Here is a 13,246-nt window from a genome sequence, read left to right as displayed (position 1 = left end):
TAAGCATTAAATCCATCATCACAACCGTTTCTCAGATTGAACACCACTTGTACAGTACTGTTCAGCTCTATTATTTACTAGCTGGTTTCCTAATGAGAAGTTAGACGGAATGCAGTCACCCAGACCAGAAGCTAACTCAGAAGACTCCTCAACTCTAGTAAAATACAACCGACAGTCGTGTTTCTGCCTGCAAAGTACTATCTTCTGTACAAATGCCTACTAGTACCACACAAATACCAAAGCACTATCAGTCCATGGAAAAATCCAGAGCTGAAGTTCCATGGAATGTACATAAAAATGCAGAAAAATTAACAGGCATTTAAAGAACACCTGCATCTCCATTTTCTGCAAACTGCCCAATTCCTAAAGTTTCCCACAGAAATAAGAATCAGACCTTTAGCCTGAGATACAGCATGTTTGTAGCTGTGTCATAAGAACCTGAAGATGAATTGGGTTACAACCATATTAACAAAAAGGCATAGATACCATAGACATGTAGACACTGGTCTACTGGAACAAACCTGCTTTCACCAAAGGATTTGATCAAGAACTCAAAATAGAAGATGCTTATTTCCCCTGAGATTTTTCACTACTGAAATTCAAATCCTGGAGCTATTTTATTCCCCAAAGGAATATAATCTCTGCCACAATGAGTTCAGTTCTCCTTGTTACAATTACTTCAACTTTTAGGAGCTAAGTGAATAAACAGATTTATACCAATGCAACTGACAGTACAGTAAGATGAAGTTTCCTTGAAGATCTGGAGTTCTGTATTAAAGGGAATGGTCTCAGCCTGGAAGACTCAGGTCTCACTCAGGGTTGTGAAAACTCTGTTAACAAAGCTTTATAACATACATACCCACAATGCCTTGCTTTCAGTTTCACTTGTGCACACATGTTCGTTGTCAGTTATGCAAGAAGCTAAGGAAAACAAACAGATCACCCATTTCCAGGGTGTTCAGTAAGCAGATCACCACAACAAGTCCCCTGCCTGCTCCCAGGAACAGTTTTTGAGTGAGGTAGCGAGCTAGATGAAGCACAAGGATGGCAAGAGCATTACTGCTCTGTGTACACACACACACCCTGCTACAGCAGATCCAGTGCTTTTGGCTCTTCCAGTAACACTGGGCTGGCTGCATAGATGCAGCACACTACTGCTGTACACTTCCAGCAGTCCCAACACTCGCTGCCTAGTCCTGGGAATGCCAGAGAAGGGCCAAGGGCTCTGAAAAACACCAGATCTACCACCTGTGCACAGGACCCTCATTCTACAATCCTCTGTCCCCAGAAACCAGAACACATGATATGCAAGACCTGTCACAAAATACAGAAAAAGCAGAGAGAAGGGAGATTGCTAATATATACCACTTTCACAGGAATAAGTGGGCCACACAAACAGAAGTTCAGGTATCAATGGCCTATTCTAAGCACTTATATCAATGTTTCAGACACCTGAAGCCTGAGTAGCCTTAGCTCTTGTCTGGTATAGAGGCATCCAAGTCACTCAAATGTCAATGTATGCAGATTTCAAATTCCATTTTGCCCTAAGAATTAAGATAATTTCTGGATTTACAAGAGACTGGAAGCCATTCAGCTTGCTTCAATCCAAGTACAGTGCTTTTCTCATTCTTTCAAGAGTGTACCATTGTAAAATGGACACAGCAGGAAAGCTACTAACAAGCTACTAACAAGCTACTAACAAGCTACTAACAAGCTACTAACAAGCTACTAACAAGCTACTAACAAGCTACTAACAAGCTACTAACAAGCTACTAACAAGCTACTAACAAGCTACTAACAAGCTACTAACAAGCTACTAACAAGCATTTTGTCAGAAACTACCTGCAGCTGTACACAGCCTTAGGCCTTAGCTCTTCTCTCAAGTTTTATTTCATGACTGAAATGAAAATAATCAGGCACTATCTCCTGCCTGATTAATGTAATGTCCACCAGCAGATGTTAAAATCCCAATAGAGGGAGTGAGCAGGGGAAAGTATTTGTCATACCTTGCACACTCAGTGTGCACTTCCCTTACCTTCCTCAAAGGAGTTAGAACATGAAATCATGAAATGCAAGTGTATCTCCATAGGGCTTCAAACACAAACGGACACGCACAGAACTGCAATGTGCTTGGAGACAAAGTGTGGAAGATGCTGCCGTTATTACTACTACGCCACAGTCACTTGAAAAAAGGTTTGCATTTGCGTTTGCTTCTGCAAGCAAATGGGGAAGGTTTGGTGTTAAGTATCGAAAGCCTCACAGGGATTGGTAGTGTAAGTCCCCTAAATATCCAATATGGAGTAGATGGAATACGTTTTATACGCAGACAGGTAGATGTGAATGCTAAACACAAACCAATACTTCCAACTGTAGTCACTAGACCTTTCAGGTAGTGTCTTAGTCTTCCCTGGTGACAGACATCAACGCACCTCCTGTATCCGCTACTGCGGACAATGGACACATCTACCACCAGGCGGAACGCAAAGGCCTCATTTCGGCGATACCAGCTAGCAGGCACCCAGAGAAGCGACGTGCTGAACTCCAGAAAACAGAAAAACGCTCTTTCCTGAGGCAGGAAGCAAGAGTTGCCCTCCCCGGGCTGAATCTCTGGGTCCCCCTGCCAGCAGCGAGCAGCACAGCAGAGCACAGCAGAGCACAGCACGCCCCGGCCACCGCGGCTCCCGCACGGCAGCGAGAACAAGGCGCGGGAGCCCGCGCAAGGCCACGGCGCGCAGCCACTCGCCGCCCCTCCGCCATGTGCGCATCCACCGCCCGCCCCAGCCGCCTCCCGCCCCCCTCGCCGCGGCCGGCCGGACACACGCACACACGCGGACACACAGACATACACACACCCCCGCTCCGCCCGCGCGGCTTTCCGGCCTCGCCGCCCTCCCCCTCCCCGGCAGCGCCGGGCGCGCCCCGCGGCGGCGGCGCCGCTGGCCCCGCTCCGTCCCCACGTGTTGCCGGGCGGACCCGCCTCCCCTCCGCGCCGGCCCGGGCAGCGCGGCCCGGCCTAGCCCGGCCCGGCCCCTCCGCGGGGCGCGGCGGAGAGGCGCGGGAGCGGGCGGCGGGCAGCGCTCCCCGCCGAGGGGCCGGGCGAGCCTCGGCGCTGCCGCCGCCGCCACCCCGCGGGCCGCGAGTTGAGAGGCTCGGGGCGGCGCGGGCACCGCCGGCCCCCCGCGCCCCGCCGGCCGAGGGGCCCCGCTAGGCCAGGCCGGCACCCGCGGCCTCCCCGCGGCGGAGCGGGGGCCAAGCGCCCCCCGCTCGCTCGCTCCCTCCCTCCCTCGCCCGCCCCCCCCCGCCCGCAGCCCCCCGGCCCGGGGGCGGCGTTGGCCCGCGGCGCGGCGCCCCGCCCGGTACCTGCGCGGGCCGGGGCTGGCGGTGACTCAGGAGCGAGGAGGAGGCGCCGCGCGGCTGGCGGTAAAAAGACCCGAGCTCCCGCCGCTCGCGCTCATATAGAATTAACGTCACCACGTAACCCCCCCCTCCCCCTCCCCCGCGCGCCCCGCGTCTCCTGGCAACGCGCGCGCGCGCTCTCCCTCGCGCCGCCCGCCCCGGGCGCGCGCCGGCCGTTGGCGGAGGCGGTTGGGGCCTGGCCTGGCGGGCGCTCTGCCCCCGCTGCCCGCCGCCGCCGCGACGGGCGGGACGCGACGGGCAGGCGGGCGGGGAGGAGGCGCAGAGGGAAGGCCCGGGCGTGTCATCCCCGGGACGTGTGTTCTCTCACGTACCGCGGGCTGATTGCTCGTCCCCGCCGCGGGCCGGAGGGGAGAGGCGTGCCGGGGGCCCGCGGCTGGGTGGCACCCTGCCCGCAAACCCGCCAGGCGCTGGGGCCGCCCGGCCTGGGCTGAGCTGTGGCAGCCGCAGCTGTTCCCCCGCTTGGTGGGCCCCAGCATGGCGCAGAAAGCACCTCCTCCTCGGCGGGAGGGTGGCGAGGGGGGACCTGCCAGGGGGCCGGGATGCAATGCCGCCCCGACCGCTGTAGTGCTGCCTCAAACCTGAACTGGGACGGTTTCTGACAGCACCAGAGCAAAAATAGCAGCCATCCGTCAAGCAGGTACAGACTTACTCAAACAGGTAGACCCTATTCGCAAAGGCTACAGGTACCGCGAAACCACAGTCAGCACCAGCTGACCTTAAAAGACAAGGCTGAAAACCATGGTGGTTCAAATGGTGTTTCGTCAGAGTTTCGATCGTTCCTGCCTTGGCCAGGATGGGCAGCCAGAGGCAGCAACAGCTTCAACCCTCCCATTTTAACTTGCCCTACTTGCCTGCCAGAGACCTAAGCAGCCTGGTTTCCTACAAACGTCTCTCATGCCTGACTGCAAGCTCCAAGTGAAGACTTTCCTAAAACTGATTTCTTGCTAGGGCTTCTCTCCCATGCACATGGTCTTCAGTAATAGCATGGAGCACGCTTGGAGATGATATCTGTGGTCTACACTAAACTTACAGAAACCTAAATGTCTGAGACTTTTCACTCCTCTTGGCTGGAACGAGCCAATGGTTGCAAACATTGCTAGAGGCAGGTGGGATGGACAGACACACGGTGTGATGGCAGAAGAGCTGTTTACTGAGGATATATCGCTTACCAGATATTTAATGTGCATTCTCTTACTAAATTCTTGCATCTACTTGTCTAAAGCAATCTGCAGTCTAACTATAGCTATTTAAATAATGGAAATGACAGCAGAAAGCAAAAGAAGAAGAAAAAGTGGTGGATCTGCCTAGTATCTGCAATCCAATCTATGCTAAGAACAAGCAAAAGATAAAGGATCCTGTTCTTTGCTGTACAGGGCGGCACCCATTTTGTTCCAGTGTATGGCAGGAAAACCTCAGCCCCCCAAAACAGATGTCTTTGTGGTAAAGAAATCCCATCTGCAAGACAGAAGTTTATGGAGGAACTTAAGGATGCCCTATTCCCCAGCACATTGAATTTTGGGAGGTTGGCTTTTTTCATAACGTGCAATTTAAAATAGCTAGAAACTGCGAAAGTGTAAGGAGGCAAAAGAAGGATGGAGGCAGAAGGTTGCAGAGCATAGTCTAAGTGATAAGAACTAGGGAGAAAGAGGGATGGAGATGTTACGTGATTCTAAAATGAAAGTACCTGTAGCCCCCTTGCAACCCTCAGATTTTAAAATTGTACTAGATGCTAGTTCTTTATTTATCCGAGGTGTCCGGTGCTTAGGAGTATGGCGAGAGCAGAGGTGTACAGAAGGCATTCGATAAAAATAAGCAATCGATTGGTGTTTATTGCAGCACCAATTAAATGCTATTGCAGGCGTTCCCTTTATTCAATCAGCTAAAGTGGTAATCATCTGCAAACAAGTGATTCACAAGGCAGCGGCTAGCCTTGCTTGTTTTCTGCGACCTGCCACCTCGTGACATGCAGAACCCTGAGGTGAGACCCAGTGACCCCTATAGAGGAGTGATGTACAGAGGAAATGAGATGTGCGGAAGCCAGCAGTGTGGAGTAGAGAGTAAGCTAGTCCACAGCAGGGGCCGAGGAGTGGGGACAGGTCTAAGCAGGTCTAAGCTGGAAACGTACCTCTAGACTGGAGGGAAATGCCTTTTCGTCCAAAATTCACGGATGTCTGTTAGGGGTTTTGCATTAGTCAGGTCAGTCAAGTAAAACCCAAGTCCTTGTACTAGGGCTCTGGCAGTTTTTGAAAAACAACAGTTACAGACACATTTTTTAATAAGTAGCAGTTTCTGTGAAGACTAAGTAGGAAGGGACAAGGGAGAGGACATACGGACACCACTCCTGCTTCCACATGGCACCTGCCATCTGTGTATGGAAAGAGGAAAAGACGAGCCCATTTCTTACAATACCTGAATTGTATGCACATGCAGGCTTTCTAGTTTGGGTTGTTTTGCTCTCAAAGCGGTTCAACTTATCCTGACATTTGTGCAGTTGTGACAATGAGACTAAAGAAACTTTAAAGTTAGCCTTGAGTTGAAATTAAACCTGTGCTTGAGTTTTAATGGCCCATATATTTTTCTTTGCTTTGAATTTTCATCTTCCTGTGTGTTTCCCATGCTTTAGAGCATGCTCTGCAACTTTTAGTTTCAATCTGGCTGGATAGTTGGGAGTATTGCCCTGGTATTGCACAGAAAGTCAAACTAGCATCATTTTTTTGAATAATGGGAATTAAATCACCCGAGGACGCATTAGCTACTGGCACAGGTATATTTTCCTCACAAATATGCATTATATTTCAAAATATTACATCTTGAAAGGAAGCTTTTTAAAAGCCGTAAAACGTGCGTGTAAGAAATGTGCAGGTGTGGTCACTGAACGTGCAGAGACACAGCGTTTTCTCCAAGGTGGAAGAGCTTTGGTAAGAGACACGAGGAGAACTGCCCTGTGTGGCATAGAAGCTGGGGCAAGTCTCCTGGGGACAGTGACTTGAGGTCAAATCGCTGCTGCAAATCAGAGGAAGGAGTTTGAACCGGGTCCCTCACATGCTAGTTGAGTAGAGCTATTAAATATCAGGCAATCTGACCTCTCCCGTGAGCGCACAGGCCTTATCAGCTACGCTCACTTTTGAGTCCTTCCCCCCACAGCTTGCATCACCGACTTGCACGCTGGCTGTAGAGGGCGGCTCAGGCAGGGGCAATCTCTGGGCAGAGGCCATGAGGACACTCGGGGCCGGAGCACAGGCCTAGGTTTGTACGTGGAGCGGCCTGAAGAAGGTCAAGTGCTGAAGCTGTTGCAGAAGGCTAAGCCAGTATTTCTGTAACAGCCTGTTGCAACAAATGAGTTTGGCACTCACATCCAGGCTCACTCTTCCTAAGCACAGCGTGCATCCTGTGTGCTTGAGCTGCGTTCAGTCTACAGCTAAGCTAAAGCAACCGTGCTTTAGCTTAGGAAAATGTGTTGGTCATGGAGCTTGATATGTTTACTTCGGACCAAGAACTCCTCTGTGGCAGGCGATTCACTGAACATTTAAGCTGCTTTCAGTCCCTTTTGTACCAACAGAAAAATGCAAAAGGTCCTTAGTATGGACCTGGATCTGATTACATGAACACCTAGACACCCCTTCAAAGTACTAGGCACGCTTGGCACCTACCAAAGGCTCAGTTTTACAGGACTCAGGACCTGCTCAGCACTTCAAACCTGCAATATATGAAAAGCTATGACCACACGTTCTCTTCTGATCGTAGCTGATTTCAGATCAGCTCACCCCTGACTGTTTTCCAAAGTACTGATTGCCCAAGGTTACCCTCTCCTGAAATCTGTTGGCAGCGCTCCTCATGTGAGCACTGAGTTACAACGAAGGACGATATGAGTGCTCCTTGTCTGCTTCTCTCTGTGGTCGCTGGCTGAGTTACAGTCACCATGGAAGCTATCATCAGCCACTGAAAATGAGAACACCCTCACTGAACCATTTACAAAATAAAAACCCCAAGGTTCCCCAAGTGCCACAAAGAGATGCCTTTTCCTCGGTACAGTTTCAAACCACGATGAAATCCTGTGCGGAAGTACTAGGTTTACCAGCACACAATGAAAACAGTGAATCCAGAGTATTCCTTTTAAAAGACTGAATTGCTTTCTTGTGGCAAAAAGCAATTCTTTCAACTCCTACTGAATGATTATTCCAAATTACGTGGCTAGCCAATGAATGATACAGCACGGAGCTGTTGTTAGTTCCTCCACGTATTGTTTTCTTTTTGAGGAACTACTTGTTTTCTAAAGGAAAGTACATCATCCCAGAAAGCAAGTCATAGTTTATAAACAGTGCCACAGGCAGCATAGAAAGTTCTGCTGAACTATCACATGGCAAATCATGCAAATCCCTGTGTAGAGCTGAATGAACACCTCTCACAGATTTCTGTTTTGCACTTGCTTCTGCTTTTGTGAAAGGAGAGCAAATTTTCCCTCAGGGAACACATTTGCAGATGGGTAGCAGCAAACTAAAGAAATATAGTGTGTGTAACCTTTGAGATACTATAATAAAAGACAAAAATTACATGGTTTGGAAAAAGTGAAATGCTGAAATGTGATTATACACTTTTTGACATAATAAACCTTCAACATCTTTCATTTCTCAATATTTTTATCTCTCCAGGGACTAGATCGTGACTCTTATCTTACACTATAGGGATTGCTCATAGATACAGAACGTATTAACCAAAAGTAACAGAAAAAAAACCCAACAAACCAAAAACCTAGGGGAGAGATGAAGAAAACAGGGATACAGTGTGGAGTGATAAACTGGGGAAAAAAGTAAATGATACAGGTGTAATGAAATTGGTGAAGAAATGGATGTACAAGTACTTCAGAGATAGTACAGAAGTTAAAATGCCAAGTACGGTACACTTGGTGTTTTTTAGGGTCATTGCTGGGGGCTGGAACTCACTGCGGTGTTTTTTGTAAAATATTGCCCTTACTGTGAAATAATTCTAACAGAAAAAAAAAAAACCTGTGCTAACTGAAATATCACTGTAGAATAGACTTTTTAAAGAAGCTGTGTGTGGAAACTGGTAAATTATTAAGTTATTACATTAGAACAAATCTTTTTATAATGCATATAAATTAGTTAAGTCATCAGAAAAAAAGACATTAGAAGAAGCTGTATCTCTTGTAGTGCTTGTGGTTGGTCCTCATGTATCTAACACAACAGTAAAACTACATACAGAGGGGTCCTTGTTTCTAGTATTATTGGTCACGTCACATGCTGAAATAAAATGCCATGAAATTTGATAGTTACAGTCAAGGGTTTGGCTGTGGTCTCGTAAGGATGTAAGTAATATATTGCCTAAAGGCTGCCCAACTCTCTCATAGTTACCTTATACATGCGAGGAGGAAGCTCACTCCCTTAAACTACTCTGGTGCTTTGACCTTCACAGGTTTAATGGTTTGGAGTTAGGTTTGATTTGGTTTTTTTCACTGTAGCAGGGTGTATTTGCCACTGCCAGAACTCTCTGTTAACTGCTAAAAATGCCCACAGTCCCACGCCCGGCAGGGCCGGGATATACATATTCAGCCCCGGAATGGGGCAGGAAATGGTTCTGAGCCGTATGAAAACATAGCATCCCAAATAGGGAGGAAAAGACAATAACCCATCGTCATGGACTATAGTCCCTCCCTTCTCTTGTCCCCCCCAAAAAATCACAGGTGGAGCAAATCCAAACATTCCATTTAGATCGTCTGCAATTGTTTTGTTTTGATTTTTACCACTTCAATATGTCTTTACTAGCATTAAATCTAATTTTGCAATTAAAAACCATGACAAAGCTCAAGTCTTCCATTTTATTAGGAAACCCTGACAATTTTAGAAGTTTTCATCCTGTACTCTTTTTGAGTTGGAACATTTGCTAAGACTAACCCTTTCAGAGGAGCAATTTAATTTTCAATGAATTGGCAATTACCAATTTAATCTCTGACCTTGCCCTTTAAAAAAAAAGTTCTCAGCAGCTCTAGTCAGAGTACGACCTGGCACAGGAGAGCTACTTCCTTCCTTCCTTCCTTCCTTGCAGCTTGATTTCTCAGAAGACGGTGAAACTTCAATAAGCACAGACACGGATATAGACTACTTGTTCTTCTCAATACCTTTTTATAAAACTTTGTTTTTTTCAGCAACATGGACAACATTTCTGCCTGAAGGCAGGTGCCTTGGCATCACATAGCAGCGCAGAATACGGGTGGAAAGAATTGCAGCTACCTAACTTCAGTCAGCAAAAAAATTAAGGTTTTATATAACAGTGTCTCAAAATTATAGTTCGAAACGCAGCACTTCAGGTGGCTGGCATTCAAAGACTGATCAGGTGCAGAGCAAAAGCTGTCTGAAGAATGTCAAAATAGGGATATGAACAAGCTCTATTAAGTAAATTTGTAAAAAAAGGTGCATATTTAAAACTTTTTTGTAACTATCATTTTCTCTCTTTACTCCTGTACTGCTTCCTCTGCAGTTTTGGCTTGGGGCTAGAGCTGAGAGGGGGAAAGAGGAAAGATATTCAGCTGAAGGTCTTTGAGTTTGGGTCAACGGCTGCAGCATCTCACGTTATCCCTGCATGATCCCAGATACAGTTTCTCAGGACAGTCTGTAGGGGACTGACACCCATCCTGTCCCAGAGGGCGTCTGGAAGAGTTTGTACTGATGGGATTCTAAGATGCTCAAATCCTGTTTACTGCAATAACCAAAGCAAACTTTTGACCAGAAGATCGTGCTGAATAGTAATATTACTGCAATCCTCAGGCATGAAGGCCCCCATCTACTGACCTGAACTGCTGTCTAGGAAGGTTTGCTGCTTGCTGGGGGCTCAGATCTGGGATATTGTGGAGAGACTGATGTGGCTTGTCCAGCCCTCAGACTGTTAACCCCTGCCGCTCTTCAAGGTAGACACCAATGCTGCTACCAGGGGAGACCTGGAACGTATTGAGCATGACTACATGACTCTGGGCACGGTGGCTGAAATGGGTTTGTCCTTGATCCTGTGATTCCTGAGGGGGAAGGGCTTGACAAGGAGTGGATGAATCCTTTTAATCAATCTCTGTTTGCACAGCTGGTGTCAATGACAGGGATTTGTTTTTCATGACCATGGGTCCTTTGTGAGGATTGAAGACTATTGGGAAGAGATGGGATCCCACCTGACTAAGCAGAGGAGAAACATCTTTGCCAACAGGCTGACCAACCTGGTGAAGAGAGATTGAAACTGGGAGTGATGGGAGAGGGAAATGACAACCCACAGTCAAGTGAGGAAGCGGTGGACCAGACTGGCAAGCAAAAGATGCGGGGTGGACAAGAGAGACCTTGAAACCAGCAGTATAGGACTGAAGGGGACCTCAAACATATACGCTCAAATAAGGAAGTGCCAAGAAAACAACATTATGAGGAAAGCTCTCACACTTTTCCTGGGAAATCAGCACAACTGCGTGCCTCTCTGAAATGCCTGTACACTAACTCATGCAGCACGGAGGGCAAAAAGGAGGAATTTGAACTCCGTGTGCCATTGCGACAACCTCATTGGGGTTGCAGAGACATAGTGGGATAGCTCACATGGCTGGAGTGCTGCCACAGAGGGTCCAGGTGCATTGGGTGTCCTTCAAGGAGAGGGAGGAGAGGGAATTGCACTTTATGTGAGAGCAGCAGGAATATGTGGGGCTCTCCCTAGAGATGGATGATAACCCAGTGGGGAGTTTACCGGTTAGCATTTGAGGGCAGACCAACAAGGGCAACATTGTGAGTGTTTGCTGTAGACACCTGATTAGGAAGAAGTAGGTGAGGTACCTTCTTCAAACAACTGGAAGAAACCTCACGTTCACAGGCCCTGGTCCTCACAGGGAACATCAAACACCCCAATATTTCTGGAGGGACAGCACAGCAAGGCACAAGCAGTCCAGGAGGTTTCTGGAGTGCGTTGATGGTTACTTCCTGACACAGATGATGAAGGAGCCAATGACAGGAGGCAGTCTGCTGGACCTCATACTTACAAACAAGAAAGAACTGGTCAGGGGAGTGAAGCAACCTTTGGGAGCAACCTTGGCTGCAGTGACTGTAAAATGGTGGAGTTCAGGATACTGAGGGGATAAAGCAAGGTAAAATCAGGTTCGCAACCCTGAACTACAGGGCAGCAGACTTTGGCCTGCTCAGGGACCTACTTAGAGGAATCCCATAGGAGATGGACCTGCAGAGACAAGGGGTCCAGGCGAGTTTGCTGATTTTTCAAGGATCACCTCCTCCAAGCTCAAGAGCAGTCCATCCTGATTTGCAGGAAGTCAAGCAAAGGTGGCAGGAGGTCTGCATGGATGGACAAGGAGCTCCTGACAAAACTCTGACATAAAAAGGAACCATAACAAGAGGTGGGAGTTGGCACAGGTGATCTGTGAGGAATGTAGAAACACTGTCCACGCATGCAGGAAGATCATTAGAAAAGCCAAAGCCCACCAGGATTTGAATCCGTTAAGGGGTATGAAGGGCCATCAGAAAGGCTTCTACAAGTATCTCAGCAGGAAGGGCCCAGTGCTGAATGGGACCAGGAAACTGTAACAAATGACACAGAAATGGCCAAGATACTCAATGCCGCCTTCACCTCAATTTTAACAGACAAGATTTGCCTTTAGGAATTTCAGGTCCCTGAAAACAGGGGGAAGTTTGGAGCAAGAAAGACTTATCTGTGGTGGAGGAGGATTGGGCTAGGGAACATTTAAGCCAATTGGACACACAGAAGTCCATGGGACCTGACTAGATGCAGCCGTGAATGCTGAGGGAGCAGCTCATGTCATTGCAAGGCCACTCTCAATTGTCTTTGAAGGGTCTTGGCAATCAGGGGAGGTTACTGAGGACTGGAAGAAAGCAAATGTCACTCGTCTTCAGGAAGAGCAAGAAGGAAGATGCAGGGAACTACAGTCTGGTCAGCCTCACCTTGATCCCCAGGAAGGTGATGGACCAAATCCTCCTGAGAACCATTTCCAAACACATGCAAGACAAGAAGGTGATCGGAAGTAGTCAGCGTGGATTTAAAAAGGGGAGATTGTGTCTCACCCTCCCAGTAGCCTTCTACAATGAAATGACTGGCTTGGAGGATGAAGGGACAGCAATGGATGTTTATTTTTACTTATGTTGAAGGCACGCTTTCAACACTGTCTCCCATAACATCCTCATAGACAAACTGATGACTAAATAAACGGGCAGTGCGGTGGACTGAAAACTGGCTGTATGACTGGGTCCAGCGGATTGTGATCGGCAGCACAAAGTCCAGCTGGAGGCCAGTCACTAGCGGTGTACCCCAGGGGTCAGCACTGGGGCCAATACTGTTTAACATCTTCATTAATGACCTGGATGGCAGGACAGCATGCACCCTCAGCAAATCTGCAAACTTGGATACAAAACTGGGAGGACTGGCTGATATACTAGATGGTTGCACTGCCAGTCAGAGAGACCTCCAGAGGGTGGAGAAATGGGCTGACAGGAACTTCATGAAATTCAACAAAGGGAGATGTAAAGTCCTGCCTTGGAGGAGGAACAACCCCAGGCACCAGGACAAGGTGGGGAACGATAGGCTGGAAAGCAGCTTTGCAGAAAAGGACCTGGGGGTCCCAGCAAACACCAAGTGGAACATGAGCCAGCAATGTGCCCTGGCTGCAGAGAAGGCTGACAGCCTCCTGGGTTGCATCAGGTCAAGGGAGGAGATCCTTCTCCTCTGCTCTGCCCTGGGGAGATGTGTCTGGAGTGCTGGGTCCAGTCCAGTAGAAGGACTCAGTAGAGTCCCCAGTAGAAGAGAGATAGGGTCATACATGTCGGGTCTG

The 13,246-nt window shown here is 48.3% G+C and overlaps 1 protein-coding gene across 3 annotated transcripts in view; it reads right to left on the bottom strand.

The window, feature by feature from the left end:
* The window catches only part of NAP1L1 (nucleosome assembly protein 1 like 1), a 39,052-nt gene extending 35,595 nt beyond the window's left edge, over positions 1-3,457 (bottom strand). For 2 of the 3 annotated variants that reach the window (XM_082310718.1, XM_082310720.1), the window contains exon 1: positions 3,361-3,457. The gene's annotated coding sequence lies outside the window, so the exon portion shown is untranslated. Of the gene's footprint in view, positions 1-2,429; positions 2,447-3,360 lie in introns of those variants that run through there. The other variant, XM_082310719.1, reaches the window with a different exon arrangement.
* Positions 3,458-13,246: the final 9,789 nt, after the last annotated feature.

This window comes from Platalea leucorodia (genome assembly GCF_965183815.1).
Source record: "Platalea leucorodia genome assembly, chromosome: 4".
In the NCBI taxonomy this organism is placed as follows: domain Eukaryota; kingdom Metazoa; phylum Chordata; class Aves; order Pelecaniformes; family Threskiornithidae; genus Platalea; species Platalea leucorodia.
The sequence above is the reverse complement of the archived record's forward strand: the minus strand, read 5'-3'. Positions and strand labels throughout refer to the sequence as shown.